The following is a 13,904-nucleotide window of genomic DNA, read 5'->3' as shown; positions in this document are numbered from 1 at the left end:
TGGCTCATTCACTGGGCCATCATTTGTATACCATCAGTCATATTTCGCTCTTGGCCAGACAAAGTGTATTTTTTTTTACTAAAAAAGCTGTGCCACCAGCTCCCCTTAAAAATGAACCACTTGTTTTGTTCAGCAGTTTTTGACTCATACTTGAGTGGTTTGCACAACATGGCATTGTGTCTATATAATTACACCTTTTTGAAGGTGGTAGAGATTTAACTTGTTTGGAATGGTAGGAAAAAATTGAAACCATTAACTCTAGATTGATGCATTCATTATGAATACGTTCTCAACAAATACAATGCGCTGCTTGTTTGCTAATTTAATTGACTGAATCCCTACTTCATCTTTATTTGCATTATTGTATCTGGGTCACATGCACTTAGACCACTGTAACATTTTGCAGTCTTACATAATTGCACAATTCAGTTAATTTCATAATCTATTTCCATGTGCTCAGGAGTGTTGGTCCTGTATAATGATATCTAATTACTCTCTGTTGTTTCTAGTATTTCTTCTGTGAATGTCAATTCACAAATGAGTCAGTATATCTCAGAGGGCCTAACTTGGCTGCATGTTGAACAACATTAACACAACTGTAACAAATGTAGCAAAGCCCCAGAGAGCCCAGTACAAGCAAAATGATCCCGAACAAGTACATGTTTAAATGTCAGCTCTGTTGAATGTTATGAACAGTTCTTAATACTTAAATAGAATAAATCGCATTCAGTAGAATTGTATGCTAAACTTTGTGCAGCCGAATGACGCAACAACCCAGAAATGATCGCCACCTTACTTTGCCATTTGTTGTCTTTTTCTCCTCAGGAAGAATAACAAGCTCTTGCATTTGCGACTCGGTCCAAGCTTTCATGACTGTCCCCAGCCTATTGTGTTTCATATGTGAGTAATCCTGACCGCATTCCTTTGGGGGAAATGTAACATGTAATTGGATTCTGCTTGCACAGTATTGGCATATAGTTTGCAGATTCAGTTCAGAAAAAGAGAACAACAACAAAAAAAACAACTTCAGTCTTCAATTACAAAAGCTTCCACAGAGTGCTACGGTAATCTAGACCAGAGCTGAGTTTTAGATCTGTGCTTTGATAACAATATCATCCAACCACAATTTCCTGATCAGGTCCACAAGTCCTCTAATGAAAGTCTGAAAATATGGATATCAGTTTTATCCCTGTCTGCTTTTTATTTTTGTCTATTTCTGTGATATCCCACAATCTAGTTCTCAACGATTAAATAAAACATTATCCAGCTTCTCAGAAAATAGCCAATAAAATGGACCCACACCGCCTGCACCGAGGATGGAAATGGTAGCAGCTACATTGAGGGAGAGAGAGAAAAAAAAAGATGTTCCCTGACTGACACATTCCGTGCACAGGCTTCTGTTACAGTTAAGGGCAAATCAAAGTAGGAAAACATTTGTCTGAGCTGTAATAGCGGAGCCGACATCTCATTTCCCTTGACAATGTATACAGAGGCTGTAAGCTTCACTAATTTTTTTTCACTCTTTACACTTATTGATTCTTCTGTGGAAATCTTTCATTCAGTGCATCACAGGCCACATCGTTTAAAACTACCAACTTACCCTGTTTGACCGGAGGCAAATAATAGTATCCTGACACCAAAACCCAAGGGTCTCTCAGGGCTGTTGGTTTTAATCAAGGCTTCGTTCACATCTGCAGCTGCCGGAACAGGTTTGAGCTATTGGCTTAATTAAATAGATTGACATGTTTGTTCTTTGGCTTGACCTATAAAGGGAAAGCAAAACAATGCAAGTATGGTTAGGTTTTTCTATACCTTGACATGCTTCACCTCAAGTGAGTATGATGAATGATGTACCTGTGAATGCACAGGAGAGAATAGTCTGGGTTAGAATAGAACATATAGTATCTCTTTGGATGTCTGTGAAATAAAACAACAAAACAAAACACAATGTAGGATAAAATCATAGCAACAGCAGAAAGTGGTCAAACAATAATAGGTATTAAGCTGATGATAGTTTAACAGGCTGTCCATTAAAAGTATTGTTACTTTCTATCTAATATTACCTTCTTCATTAGTTTCTAAGAAGTCATTGTCAGAGAAATTAGCTATAATTAAATGATGCCGCTAATTTTGGGGTGCACAGTTTGACTAATCATTCAGTACATTTTCTTGTTCATTGTTCATGAAAAAGGCTAACATTACACGCAATATAAACTGGAAAACAGTAAACTGAAAACGCGTTAATATAGAGAGACTACTCTGTGAATACCTTTCTTTTTATAATGCTTAAGCTTTGAAGTTGTGTTGCTTGTAGCTAGGATTCTTTGTTCATGATAAACCTGACAGTGCCACAAAAAAAGAAAAAAAAAAAATAGAGGTCAACTTTTCAATCAGAATTCTTGACCTGAGAGTAATGACCAGGGCTCCGTGAGCACCAGCAGAGCTTTGGAACGTTCTTGTTTTGTGAGCAATTGGGGAGATGTAGGCAAAGAGGAAAGTCCTTTGAAACTTACTGAATGCATTGTTAAGTACTCTGGATACAGACACCAGATCTCATGTGTGGTAAAAGTTAGGAATTCAGATAGCTTCATGCCTTTCTGTCAAGTATAACAACATCTTCCATGGCTTTTTCCTGACCTTTCTCTGCCCTGTCAAGCAATGCATTTTGCACTCTTAAAGTGAATGTTCTCTCTACTTGTTCCTCATAAAATTCATTACTTTGATTCAGTCTGGTTTTTTCTGCAAATATAGTAATGGCAACTGCCCCAGCATTTTCTTTTCAATAACATCTAAAATACCACTTTAAAGTCATGCACAACTATGATAACACACTCTGATCCAATTTTAATAATACCGCGACTAATAAACGTGAGTGTCCTACTGCTTGATTGGTTTAGATTGATTTCGTTGAAGAAGTTTATTGTTCTGGTGACTTGCAATGGCATCTTGGTAGTTTAGCAGGTAAGAACTTAAATTTTCTATTTTTCGCATTGTAGTGTATTCTACTGTAACTAATTACATCAGTAAAACCCTGATTCCTGTCTTATTATTTTTCAAAGTATGTAGAGTGTGATATATATATACACACACCCCCTGGGGTGGGAGCTGGTTGGTTGCTGGTGGAGTGTACAAAATGAAATTAAAACATTAAGTGGGGAAAACAAAAGGAATGAAATCCTGTAGTACTATATGTGATTGTAATAGACATTAACTTGTCCATATTTGTTATTATGTACGGTACAATTTATTAATAAAGGCCCATTATGGACTTCAAATGGTCATCACGTTTTCCATGTTCCACAATGTGTTTTGGATTTAACTTACTATATAGGTACATGTGATCTGTGAGATTTCTAATGCATCTTTTCCAGATAACACATTGATTTAGTCATTTAGTGGTATTGATTAAACCAATCATTACAAATTGGGGTAAGATTCCACTTAAGTATTGATTGTGCAAAAAATGGGCATTGGTAGCTACACTGATATGATTACCATTTGGCAATGAATGATTACCATTATATCTATGTAATAGAGGTCAGCACTGATTCATACAGAAGTTGGATCAAGGGAGCATATCAGTTGGCAGCTTGTTGGGTTTGAATGCAGGCTGAGACCTACGGCCTGGATATGACTGGCCATGTCCTGAGCTGTGAATGACCAGGACAAGGAAAAAACAAATCATCTTCATTCTAGTGCAGGTGGGTAGATTGACCAAGGTTAACTGGTTTCACTGCTCTTGGGCACCCTGTGATTTGTCAGGCAAGTGTGAGTTGCAGACATGACGTCAGTGGAGTAGCTCTCATCCTCCAATGAGCACACACTCTATGCTAGTGCACTGTGTGACTTCTATGGCAAAAAAAATAGGTATTGGTACATGTACATGTGTGTCTGAGGATAGCATTTGTCTCACTTCGGCACTTCTGTGTCAGTGCAGAGGTTGAAAAAATAAGAGCGAAGTATGGAACTGATGATTCCAAAACAGGGTTGCATAAAGGGTAAAAAAGTAAATACATTTTACCTGTATGTGTGCTATTCTGCTGTCATGGCTTTAAGTGTGTCATTAAATTACTGGTGGCTACTTCTGGTTATCTTGCCATGTAGTAATACTTACTTGACATATTACCTTGAGTAACTGCACATACCATGAATGTGTATGTGTATGTGTGTGTGCATGCGTGCACAAGTACCTGCGTGTATTGCGTGTGTTTGTTAGGGTGTGTGCGTGAGTTTTATAAAACTGGACATAGCTGACATTTTTCTCCTTTGTGTGTGATAAATAGCAGGATAGGACATGTTCACTGAAGAAAATGAAGCTGTTTACAGAGGATTGTGTATTGAATATGTGGAAGGTCACGAAATGTGTTTTTTTTTTTTTCACAAGAACAGATTCATTTGAAAAGACTTCATTGGGTTACTTTCCAGACATATAACTCAAGTACATTACAGCCCCCAAGTACTAATATTTAAATTGGATTGTGTCAGCCATTCTTTCATGTTCCTCTTGGGCCTGGAGTTTGCAAAGAGCACCTTGTCTAGTTCTGTGGGGTAAAGGTAACAATGACACTTTCCCCTTGTTTCAGTGTTTTTGTTGAATATATAATTGGTCCAGATGCGACCTGTATATTAACATAAAAAAAGCTAATACTCTCAGCGTGTTCAGTTGGTTCTCAGTTTTGGTACATCTTAATTTTGTCATATTCAATTACTTATGCCAAAGTGACCTCGCAGCACAACAAGGAACCTGCTGTATTTCAGCAATGAATTGACTACCACTAAGGTAGAGTGCTTTCTATAATCTGTAAACCATGCTGAGCACCCTCCTCCTCTAACACACACACACACACACAGAGCCATGAATTATTTTTCTTATTGTATTGTTTGCAACAATGTCAACCAAGCACATTTTTAGATTCATTTTTGAACAATAGTGGAGCAATGCATGATATCTGTGTCCCCATAAAAATGTTATTAAAATGGGAAATGTATTCTGTAATTTCCCCCCTCCTCTCAAGGTAAATGGATTTCATAGGATGGCTGTCTTAACTCAAGAGCTTATTAAGGTGCTTATGTCACCAATATGAAATGGACATTTGCAGGAGTGTCAGTGCCAAAGACCATCTAGGTTTAATTCCACAGATGAGAACAATCACAATTGTCTGGATTTCATCCAGGGGAGTTTAGTTGCTCCAAGCAATAGAGTCCTTTTGCATAAACTGTTCCCCAGATTCACTTATGGCTGTTGAAGGGAAAATGTGTTAAGTTCAGCACAGGTAGATACATACACTTTTTCTTTCTTTTTTTTCCGAATAATTGTGTTGGATCACAGAAAAGTCCCAGACATCTTTACATTTTCAGTGTTTCATTTGTACACTAATACTTATATTCAGCAAACAAATAATACATGAAATAACAAGTGACAGTATAAAATACAATCTCAGACATTGTTCACATCTTCCACTTATACTACGTACTCTGGGGCTGAATCTGATACTGTGGGCCAGGGATGTACAGTCTGAGTATTTTGCTATATATTTGCCATTTTTCTTCTGTAACATGGGTTGATCTTACAGTAATATTATGTATAGCAACATTGCTCTTCTCTGGCAAAGATATGAGATGATGTCCACGTTAAAAGTCTTTATTGGGCTGTGCAGATTAGTGTAGTATATGCTTGTTGCCGTATAACGTAATTGTTAGTCACTGATACAGTGACTGTTGTATGCTTATGTTGTATCTTTTTTTCAGCTTGATACTTATTTATCGTGTTATTGGCTGTTCTGTACACATGTTCTTGTTGTATGTGTTGTTTCTGTGATAAGATTCTCAGTGTATCATGCCATGATGATCTTATATGTCACTCTTGACGCAAATATCTGCAAAACACGACACACAAATAGCAAACTGTTTGGCCCAAATTAGGTGTGGAAAAGGGTACTTGAGTACTCAAAGTAGAACAAGTGCCCGAACATGAAACAGACAACCAAAAAAAAAAAAAAAAACTGCTTTGTTGCTCTAAATATGGCACATGGTCTGTTGGAAATGTGCAATATGCAACTTTGTAACACCATACTCCTCCACCTAACACCAGAAATCAGATAACAAAACAGGACTTATGAGTGCAAGCTGTGCGTGTCTTCATATGTTTCAACTTGTCAGTGAGACCGTACTGAGCTCAATACTAGGATTTAGGAAGTATGATCTGTGTGGCAGATATGAGTTGACTTGTTGAAGTGCAAATCCAAGGTGTGAATGCAATTTCCCCATCAGATTGCAGTGCGTTGCGCACGTAGGTGACAGCTGCAAACCTTTTTCACAGTTAAACTCAAATGGTGTCTGCAGCAGTAATCTTGCATATGAAAATGTTCGTGGCTGTGACAACGTTATCTCTGTCTGACCCCACACATTATGATACCTCTTCAGAGATCAAAGCTCGCTCTTCCACTCAGAGTACTTTCTGAATGAGCTGAACTAAACCAGACATGTCCTCTTTCTCTGTCTCGGCACAGTCAATTCTCAGATTACTGGGGAGGCTTGGAGGTTTCACGGCAGCTCCACCCATATTCCACAGGCAGAGGTGACAGGACACATTAATTAAGAATGTGACAGGTGCTGGTAATGCCCCATTAGTAGTGTTTATGTCCCTATTGTGCAGTTCTTTGCTTGAAATTACAGGATAGTGGATGTGGTACTAGCACAATTCCTATCAGCTGTTTCTTTCCAGAGCTGTGGACCCTGATAAGAAGATTAGGCTGTGTTACGGTCTTGCGCCACTGATTTTCAAAGTTATTAATGTTGTGCTTTGAGGCAGCATGTCCATTTGTCCATTTTCCTGTCTTGTTTTGAAGTGGCCTAAGGTTTTATTTAGTCAGCTGGAACTTGAAATTGGCCATTGTTTTTATGGTCTCTACCAGAGATTTTGGGAAATACCCTTGTCAGTCTTAAGTTATGCTGCTGCAAAAGACTGCACAGGACAGGTGTACTCTGATAAGCAACCAGACATAAGCTTTGAAGCTCCAAGGAGAATATAAGTGTAAAGACATCATGCAGATAAAGATGTATAAAAGGAAAGCAGATGAAGCCATGCAATCTGTTTCTAATTGGCCAAATCAAGTTATAGTGTCAAATTCCAGGAATCTTGGGTCTTTGGCTTTAGTTGAGGGCTGTACTTTAGCAATGTGACCCCAATATATTTGTTAAGATGATCATACTGAGGAGAGAAAAATAAACAAAGTAAAATTCAACCACTCCTCAATTACGTTGTTTGTTGTCCCTTATCTTTACTGAAGTGATGATGTACACTGAACATCACAATGTATAAAATGACCCAATTTGTAAGTCTTTTGCAGCTTCCATTTTGACTATGGCAATCATTTATCCTACCGCAAAAAAGTGCAGCATTATCTAGTGTGAGTAACTACTACTGCAAATGCTAATCTACTGCATGAGTAATCATGAAATGAATGAAGTTTACTCATTTCAGCTTGCTAGTTAGCTCCAAGTATGCGATTCCTTTGTTAACATTTGCCCTTGTGGCCCAGATGGTTTAAGTCTTCTCCAGCTCTGTTTCAGTATGCTGCAGTAAGCCTGAAACACACTATGGTGAATGTGATCAGTAAAGCTCTCATAGTCCAATATGCGACCCCTTATCTAAAGTCAGCTTTTGCATGTGATTCTTGTCAGCATATCATGCACTCAATCCTATTTGCTTCAATTCGTATATTATTTTTTTTCTGTGGACAGTTGCAACACAAACCACCAATTACTGCTTGTTTAAACTTGCACACCTTGACTTGAATTGCTGTTTGCAATTTAAGTTGAGGGAGATAACTGAAATTCTCTCTGCCTCATCCTGTAACTTACTGGTTCCTCCATGTATTCAGGCATAATGATGAACTTCATCATTAAATTATTTTCAAAATATTTACTTCATCATCCTGAGCCATGGAACTCAGAGGAACACTTGCCATAACTGAAGTATGTTTTTTCCCCAAAAGTTGATGATTCAAAAGCCACAGTAAAACCTGTCTTTTTTTTTTTTTTGGTTCTGTGGGTGGGGATGAGAGGGGGCATGGGAACAGTCTTGCTGTACATCATGGGGATTTAAGACAGGGAGTGGCAGAATTTGAAGCAACACTGTCAATTTAATCTGATGTTTTATGAAATAAAAAAAAAACATCTCAACGTAAATCTATCCATGACAGCCATCTTTACAAGCTTTGAGGGCTGAGATTTTGACCATAAAAGTAATGACTTGTTGCATGGTTCAACTCAAGTATCCACTCACTTCTCACTTCCAGGAAAGGGGGAGTGCCACGTGCTGGTGCTTGGCGAGTAGAAATTGAGAAAACAGTGGGAGAGTTCTGTGCTCCTGGAATGATGTAGTGCACTTCATCTGCATGTGAAATTCAGTGTGAGACAAGGGGTAACATGAAAATGGAGCTGTTTTGAGATTTAGTGCCCCTTTAATCATTTTCAGGCTGTGTTCATAGTCCAAGGACTTGTTCTAACACCCAGCAAGATGAGAACTGTATGCTCAGTAGCAGGAACACCCCTCAAAGATTGTTATGGCTAAAAACACACTTGAAAAACGCTTCTTTAAAAAGGAGACCTTTGATTTAGTAACTTTTGTGTAGACCAATACATTCATGTTTACTAGCCAGTTGGTATTTATGTCACATATTGATGCAGTTCTATTCAGAAACTGCATACAGTAATTGAGATCAAAACCAATAAGTTTTAAGCATTTATCAAATGAATGAATGAATTAAATGAAGCTAGTTGACTACCATCCTGTAGCTTCCTCTGTTTACTTGTACAACTGATGCTATTTGTTTTCTCTGTTGCTATCATACCACTTTAAATATTTTGAATTATAGAAGCCAGAGCAGCCTATTATCCATTCATAGCTACCTAGTCTAATCGCTATTCTAAAAGAGCATAATGATTTGAAAATACTCCATAATCAGACCCCTCCTTCTGCTTCCAAAAAAGGTGTAGGTCTTATTTGTAAGTTGCTCTGGGTAAGAGCATCTGCTAAATGATGTAATGTAATGTAATGTGTGGGGTGTTAATCTGAACTTCTCACCTCTGTAAGTTCTTATATTCATGTTGCCTTGTAAATTATTTAAAGTTGGAATTTTAGGTGGTTGTAATTTAATTCATTTTGTTCTGCAAATATAAAGCATCTGAATTGACTATGAATTGTTAATCGTGCAATTAAGGACAAATTCTGAGATACTGGTTTATAAAGAAACCCGCTGTAAATATTCCGACACTGAAGATAACAGGATGTGAAGCAATCAGAAATCCTCCCGAAATGCACTGAAGAATAATTACAAATTATGAAAAGCATTGCAATTATCTGTCATTATTATAATCAACTTAAACATGAAGTGCACCCTCTAAACCAGTGCATAAACAGCAGCAACGTTTCATTATGTGATTCAAAAAAAGAAAAAAGAAAAAAGAAGAAATCCAATTATGCAAAGTGGCTCCAGGTTGCATTACTGTGTTTCTCCAACTTCATCATTCCTTATGTATTGTGAAATCTATTTCTGAAGCAGGAATTGGCAGAGCTATATACATTATATAAAAATAGTTAAGATCTGCTGTAATGTGCTATACTCTGCATTGTTTTACTATTAGATATTAGTCTCAATAGCAATGGCATAATGATGACCAAATGGACATCCTCTCTGGATGGACTTGACATATAGGGATGTCTTATCATGGACAATCACACTTCTGGTGTTTGACTGTGCACATCAGAAATTAAAGCTTAATTAAACATGTGTGCTTATAAGTGGACATTGCAAAGATGAAGCTTTTTCATGTCTCTCTATGACATATTAGAGATCTGGTGTAGAAATAATCTGAACATTAGTTTTACTGACTAAAACAATTGTACAGAAATGACAATTGATTTTCATAATAATACACTCATACAAAGTTTGGTTGATACTGCATATCTGAAGAGTGTTTCTTTTTCCCTGTTTAGTTTTTGTTCCTGTTTTAAAACGTGTCAGGCGCTTGTTGTAGAAAACTGTGAGGCAGCTCTCAGCTTTTTCATTTGAGAGTTTTAAACTCATTTGCTGGTTGAGACTTAAACTTTAGGTCACTCTGTGTTTGGAAAACCTTCACTTTCTGCTGAGAAAATCTGTTCAGCATATTGCCTCATTAAATACTCTACCTACTGTAGGTATCACATGGGCCCTTAGCATTTATTTATTTATTTATTAATTTATTTATTTTCTTTCTGGGATTTCTTTTGCATGGTGGCATCATTTACTCTTAAAGGTCCAACAAAGGTCGCAGTTGTACTGTCGAACAAATTAGTCATACAGATTAGTCATTAGTCATACAGATTTTGCCTGTTGACAAAACTCTGCTAAACATTGCACTTGCCATGAAAACTTAGATCTGATGATCTTGCATCCTGCTTTACTGAAGTGGTTGGACCTAATATGGTCATGACGAATGTGAAGATTAAGAATCGTTCCCTTACTCTGGATAAAAACTTTTAAACACATCTGAAGTCCAAAGAATAATAATGTTGAGTAATATTTTCCCATAAAGAACATGGCTTGCTTTTTTCACTAGCCAACCTAGTAAAGGAAAATGTAGAACAGAGTATAGCAAGAAAATTAAACAGTTCTGTCTGATCAGTCAGTTAGTATTATGTGGAAATGCATGGAATGGCTCAGGTGTAATTTGATAGTACCTGTACTCTATCAGCTGAGGCTCACCTGATTTGTGTCTTTTATTGTGTTTCTACATTATCAATCAAGTGGATTTTTAATTCAAACAGCTGTGGTAAATCTAGCTGTGCAAAATATCCATTGTGATTTTGCACATTTTGTAATAATATTCAAAAAACTGTCCCAACTAAATGACTTACCTGTCAGAGTGACATATTTTTAGTAATTTAAGCTTCTCTTCATATTAGATATCATATATTATATATGTATTAGCATATAGAAAGAATGTAATTATCTGATAAATAGATTTGTTGCATTGTTACCTGATAGAGCGAGATTCTATCACCTCTGTTGTGGGAGTATTTTAAAAAGGGGTTCATGTTGTTCGGGTGCTGTTTTCATGGTCGTAAGGACTGAGCTCATTTGATTCCATCTGAACAATTTACAGAAAGGTGACTTAGATATGCTATACAGCTAGCCAAAAGGTATGTGTTGATGTATGGGGTTATCTTACCTTTTGTGTGTTGATCACTGTGGTTCCTTCTGCTCTTTTGTCTGTTGATGGAAAGGGTTGTCTGTCTTTTCTGTGTGTTGATTGCTGGGGTTGTCTTTTCTTTGTGCATTGTCTGTGGTATTCAAGGTAGCATTTCTGAACATGTAGCCTTGAGACTTGAGTCTTCCTCTTTCTTCATGTTTTTCTTCTAAACAATGGCAGGTTTGACCCATGTATTGGTGATGGTCTGTAGATGTACATATATACTTTTCGTTGCCCTAGGTACACAATCATATCCAATGTGGTGATCATCTCAAATATGTTTGTGCAAATACATTATTCATTTTCATAGTCTTCACTCAGTTCGGATTTTAAACTACATTATATCCAGCTGTGCCAAATGTGATCACAAAACACACCTTACATAACTTAACTTGCTTCATGAAGCAAAAATTGTGTTCATTTACTGTTAATTGTATCTCGATGTGTCTGAAATACTTTTTCAATTGTAGGTAAGAATATACCGTACATTTCAAACTTTTGGGAGAATTCATTGAATTCCGCTCATTCATTAGGCAGACATTCAAACGGATAATGCCTCTTGGTCTATAGTCATGCTGAGACATGCCCAGATTGGCAAACAGTATTGTTGCCTCAAGATGTGCATCATTTAATTTTCTAAACAAGATCCTTACCTAAATATTGTCAGCATTCATTCACTCAAATAATATTTCTCAAACACTGTCTCTGGATACACACTAGATATTTGAATCAAAAGCCTTGAGGTTGCCTGAAATGTGTTGTTATTTTTTGTTACTCATGTGAGCCTTGGTGAACTGCAAAGGGAAGGAAAAAATACTTCCTCTCCATCACATGTCCATTCGTGGATCGGCATTCTTTCAAATGTGTGACTGTTGTACATATGAATATGTTTGACAGTGCAGTTCACTCTGATGGTCTCTCTCCCTTGGGTATCTTCTCTCTGTGGAAACCACAGCTCACTTTTCCTGGCATCATTTAGGACTTGGGACCTAGTCATGGAGTGTCAAGTCTATCATCTCCTGCACAATACGTTCTTCAGTTAAAACGTTCTTCAAAAGGGTCGGTTAGCATTTGTTTCTCAGCCTGTTACTCATAGGCAAGCACTTTGGAATTTGGATATATACTATCCTGGCCTTTTGAAATGGGTGGTTAAAAGGTCACACCTGGCTATTTGTCAAAACTGAAATAAACACAAACTTTCTTCCTCACTTCTGAGAGGTCATTTATCCCATTTCTCACTTGTGTAGGTGTTGTATTGGCAGAACAAACCATGTAAACTATGCAAAATAATGCAAATTGAAGAGTCTGGATAGACTGTTGTTAAACAAATGTCAAGAAAACAGGATTTCAATTTCACTATTTATATTTGTCTAAGAAATAAATTTCAATCATTTAAGAATAAGTCTTTTGATCAACATGTTTTTGAATGCATGTTTCCCATTATCTTAATCAGGTGTGTCCAAACCTTTACTGATACTATACACCACAGAGAGGTTGGAAAAATGCTGATCTCCACTTTGTCCCCCATGTTTGTGAATGGATTCTAAAGGACTATTGATAGCAAATAATTTAATAATAATTTAAAGGACATTTAATAGGGTCTGGGTGAAAAATCAGTTTGAAAACATGTATTTAATCCCAATATCCACATTTCTGAAAATATTCCATTCCTTGAATTGCAAGTGGTTACTTAATATGAATAAGATTTTTTTTTCTCTAAAGAAGCACGTTTTACAATCACTTGAAAATTAATTTTCAGCGGCTTAAACAAACAAAAAAATACTGTAAAGGTAAAACAGAGAAGAGCCATTAAGCTAGCCTTGCACTTCTGATGTGTGAGACAAAACATGTGCTTCACCCTTAGTGGAAGAACATACTGAAGAGGCAAGATTGACTGCATGTGTTCAGAACCGTAGTCGTAAATTCATAAAGAGGGGAGAATGCTGTACTTGGTAGAGTGCGGTTGGAAGTGTTCCTGGCACCAGTCATGGAGATTTGGAGTGAAAAGCTCTTTTTATTAACACAGAAGTGCAAAGTCTCATTGTGGTGGAATGTGAAAACCTATAAGTTATGGTAAGTGCCGAGTGGGCTTGCGGCTCCTAAATGTTGGGATAGTGCCCATCTCTCTAAAAGGCTTGACACTCAGATGCAAAGAGGCACCTGGTAGATGGGCTCCAGGTTATACGGCACTTTTTCCAAACATTTGGACTGCAAAGTCACTTCCAGAATCCTACCCATCTACGCTGTAGATGATAGTGTGAGATTACTTTAAAAAAATGTAATTGATTTTTGAAGTCAAAAGGTTGTCTTAGTTCATGTAGTCAAGTGCGTGTGACTGTGGGAGTGGCATTCCTCAGAACTGTTTGGAAAAGGAGGACGTTCAGGCTTCTGGAACTCTGATTACTGATCTGTGTAGTTTCTGTGTGTTTAACAAGCAGCAGCCACTGAGGGTGACCCTTCTCCTCTTAGGGTAAACCTAATGACCCTCCCACCCGAGGAATGTACACAAACAGAGATGCGGCAGCCTGTGTGTACATATCTCTTTCAGCTCATGCGTGTTGTGTTGTAAACACAGATTTTTCTCTTTTTTTCCCAGTAGACTTCTGAATGTGAAGAATTTGCTGGGAGTCATAGTTTACAGAAAAATTACATTTGAAACTAGGCCAATG

At 37.3% G+C, this 13,904-nt stretch overlaps 1 protein-coding gene across 15 annotated transcripts in view; it reads left to right on the top strand.

Moving 5' to 3' along the window:
* si:dkey-237h12.3 (teneurin-3) overlaps positions 1–13,904 on the top strand; it is a 253,189-nt gene that overhangs the window by 62,777 nt on the left and 176,508 nt on the right. For 13 of the 15 annotated variants that reach the window (XM_036551907.1, XM_036551920.1, XM_036551919.1 and 10 more), the window contains exon 2: positions 826–900. The exons of the other annotated variants lie outside the window; for them this stretch is intronic. The gene's annotated coding sequence lies outside the window, so the exon portion shown is untranslated. The remainder of the gene's footprint in view (positions 1–825; positions 901–13,904) is intronic. 15 annotated transcript variants of the gene reach the window in all.

The sequence above is a fragment of the Megalops cyprinoides genome, chromosome 18 (genome assembly GCF_013368585.1).
Source record: "Megalops cyprinoides isolate fMegCyp1 chromosome 18, fMegCyp1.pri, whole genome shotgun sequence".
Classification (NCBI taxonomy): Eukaryota; Metazoa; Chordata; class Actinopteri; order Elopiformes; family Megalopidae; genus Megalops; species Megalops cyprinoides.
Note: the sequence above shows the minus strand (reverse complement) of the source record. Positions and strands in the feature narration are given on the sequence as shown.